The sequence below is a fragment of the Bison bison genome, unplaced genomic scaffold (assembly GCF_000754665.1).
Source record: "Bison bison bison isolate TAMUID 2011002044 unplaced genomic scaffold, Bison_UMD1.0 scf7180017864079, whole genome shotgun sequence".
Taxonomy (NCBI): domain Eukaryota; kingdom Metazoa; phylum Chordata; class Mammalia; order Artiodactyla; family Bovidae; genus Bison; species Bison bison.
This window is the reverse complement of record NW_011494651.1, coordinates 1374920-1378768: the sequence shown is the minus strand read 5'-3', so window position 1 is coordinate 1378768 and position 3849 is coordinate 1374920.

Sequence of the window (3849 nt, the reverse complement as noted above, 5' to 3'; positions counted from 1 at the left end):
GAGGGGAGGGTCGCCGGCGGGAGGGGGCGTGGTGGGCGGGGCGGCGCGGAGGGACGGCCCCTCCCGCCGGCCTCCTGGGCTCCTGGACTCCCCCTCCTCCCTGGGGACCGGTTCCTGCGCCCTGCCCTCCTCCTCTCTACCTCCCCGCTGACCCCGGTCCTGTGAACAAGGTTTCACCACCCCTGACGGCCGAACGTTTCTCAAACAGAACTTACTTTCTTTACACCAAAGCCTTCCCTTTCTTACCACCCTATCATTGTCTTCCCCATCCCCCAGTTTTCCTGTCACTCATTCCCTCTCCTTCTCTGCTGCTTTTGCTGCCACGGCCGTCTGGTCTATCGCAGGTCCTCGGTCATGATTTTGGCCATAAAGGGGTTTTAAGCTAAGCCCCTTCTTCCAATTTTCGGAGCTAAAACCCTACCCATGAGTTGGCAACACAAATCTGCAAAGTGAGAGATGAGAGAGGGGCTGAATCTCCAGTGGGCGGGGTACAGAGGAGGAAACAGGCAGGAAGGAGCCCCCAGACCGGATAGAAATAATAGGAGGTTGTCCTCAGACAGATGTGGGTTCTAAGTCAGTCTGTGCCAGCCACGGGGGAACCTCAGGAAAGCCACTTCTCTCAGCCTTAGTAAACGCAGGAAGGCGGTGCCTAACAGGAGATCGTCGTGTTCAGTGGCTAAGTTGGGTCTGACTCTTCGCGACCCCATAGGATGCAGCACACCAGGCTTCCTTGTCCTTCACCATCTCCCGGAGCTTGCTCAAGCTCATGTCCATTGAGTTAGTGATGCCGTCCAACCATCTCATCTTCTGTTGCCCCCTTTTCCTCTTGCCTTCAATCTTTGCCAGCATCAGGGTCTCTTCCAATGAGTCAGCTTTTCACATCAGGTGGCCAAAGTGTTAGAACTTCAGCATCAGTCCTTCCAACGAATATTTCAGGATTGATTTCCTTTAGGATTGACTGGTTTGATCTCCTTGCAGTCCAAGGGATTTTTAAGAGTCTTCTTTAGCACCACAGTTCGAAAGCATCAATTCTTCAGTGCTCAGCCTACTTTATGGTCCATCTTTCACATCCATACATGACTACTGGAAAAACTATAGCTTTGACTATAGGAACCTTTGTCAGCAAAGTGATATCTCTGCTTTTTAATACACTGTCTAGGTTTGTTATAGCCTTTCTTCCAAAAAGCAAACGTCTTTTAATTTTGTGGCTGCAGTCACCATCCACGGTGGTTTTGGAGCCCAGGAAAATAAAATCTGTCACTGTTTTCACTTTTGGTAGCTCTTAACCAGGCACATAGTAGGCACCTGCTGTATGCTACTTCCCTTGTAGTAGAACAACTATAGCTGCAGCCTTATCCAGAGTCCACTGGATGGCAGACTAAACTGGGCCTGAGTTAAGCCCTGCTCCACCCCTGACGAGCCACTCCGCTGGCCTGTGAGTCTGTTTCCTCGTCTGCGAGGTGGGGTCACTAACATTTGCTCTGTACTCTGCACAGGCCCCTTGGGAGAACCACATACGACTATGTGGGTGAAGATACTTTGCAAGTGATGGTGTTCCATATTTTTTTTTTTTTTTTTTGCACAGATAAAGCAGTGAGTCTTTAATTGTTATAGTGGTACATCTTGTTAAACACTATCTTGTTTGGATACTTCCAATTTTTTTAAATTAATGTTTACTGGAATATTGTCGATTTACAGTGCCGTGTTAAACATATATAGAATCTTTTCCCATATACAGTGACAATATTTTGGTCTCAAATATGTAAGCAAACTATTGTCCCGGACTTCTTTCCTGATCCAGGGATTGAACCCACATATCTTATGTCTCTTGCATTGGTGGGCGGATTTCTTTACCCCTTGCACCACCTGGGGAGCTGTAACATGTACCCACCTTCAACATGGGTCCTTCAGTCTGGATCTGAGGAGAGGACTCTCTGAAAAATGCTATTTTATTCATAACACTCAGAACCTTCATAGTGGGACTTGTGGCAGTCCAGTGGTTAAGACTCTGCCTTCTAATGCAAGGGGCATGGGTTCAATCTCTGGTGGGGGAACTAAGATCCCACATACCATGGGGTGAAGCCAAAAATTAAAAAAAAAAAAAAGAAGAAGCTTTGAGCGGAGGATGTGGATGTAGACTGATTGAGAGGGGAGTTTTGGCCAAGCAGCCTGTGCCCAGACCCCTGCATGCAGCACCCCCAGCTGCGTGCCCCACCATGTAACAAAACCTCCACGTGACTCGGCTCCCACAGCTGACGGGTGATGGGTCAGTGGTGACAGCCCTGTCTCACTGGGCAACTGCCAGCATTTAATGCCAGGGTGTGGGAGGCTTTAGAACAGTGTCTCACACAGTAGGTGCTCAATACACACGAGCTCTTACTATCAAGCCTTCTGCGAGTTCACCCCACGGTCTAAAAATGTCCACATGTCCCCCCATTGCATGGAGCCCCCGGTCATCTGCCCCCGAGGATGGGCACGCGAGCTCATGTCCTGGGCTGAGCAATCCCCCAAGCCTGACACTCAGCCGCAGAAGGGCCCCCCACCTTCCTCAGTGGCTCCCAACTTTGTTTTCTGTTGTTTTTATGCCACATACAAGCCCCCCACCACCACCTGCAGGACCACCCAGAAGAGAATGTGAAGTCGTTGACGGTTTGGCCATTTTTTAACCTAGGCTTCCGGGAGAGGAGACGTTCATACATCATCTGGAAGGGGCAGTGAGTCCCAGGGTGCAGAGGGAAGGGTTTGGAGCAGCTCTCAGGATTTATAGGAATCCCTGGTGACCCTTGGGCGGCCAGAAGACTTTTCTTCCTCCGTACGGGCACCCTTGGTTTCTGCCTCCATGCACAGCACATGCCTACCCCACCCCTGGAGGGTGCTCCCTGTCCCCTTGGTCCACCTCCCCCACCACAGAGCTTTTCCAGCCAGCTCCTGGCCTCCCCAGATGTATCCTCTGCATGGACACACATCTCCCTGTGTTCTTCATCGTTATGATTAGAACTGTTTTGGTTTCGAAGGTGTCTCCTTGTGTCCGTTTTCAATGTTTAAGATGCTTCTTTTCCTTCAACCCCAAATACCCCACAGCCTACCATACGCTTTGTCCCGTGATGTGGGGACCAGAAAGGTGCAAGATGTCCAGGGCTCACAGTCGAGAAGTTGAAACAGACCAAAGAGGCCCGCATTCACGGGGCAGACAATGGGAAGTTACGAGCAACGTGCCTGGAGCCGTGTGGGGCCAGACACGCTCATTCCTGGAGAGGTAGTAGTTGGAGGGCTGCTCAGAAGCCCCTGAAGGCCAAGCTGGCCTCTCCTCTCTCAGGCACCCACAGAATTGTTTCCATGGGGACTGTCTATGCTGTTTTCACCCCAGGAGCCACACCACTGTGGGGTGAGCACCCTGGGGGGACAAAGCCAAGGGAAGGGTCTGCGAGACGGGGAGGAAGTTGGGTGAGGAGGCAGAGGCAGGGAGAAGAGAAGGGATGCCGTTTAGCAGAAGAGCAAAAATACCTGCCACACAGAATCTTGGAATGTTTCTGCTGGAGGCAGAGAGGAGAAAAATGTCAAAGTCTGAAAAAAGTGGCTCGCTGCTTGGGGCACCAGTGAACGGGCATTTGAGACCATAGGATGACACCTAGTGGACAGCTGGGGAAGTGCACCCTGCTGAGGCCGCCGGCTGCCAGCGGGTCCAGGAGTGGGCCCAGGGGTGGGTTCAGGGGGGTCCCTAGTACTCAAGACTCTAAGGAAGGGGGCGGGAGAACCTGGGCAAGGTGCTCGCCCCGGAGAGCTCACCTGGCTCTGCTCTTGGAGGACGCCTGGAAAGAGCATGAGTGAGGACTCCGGCATCCAGTCCCT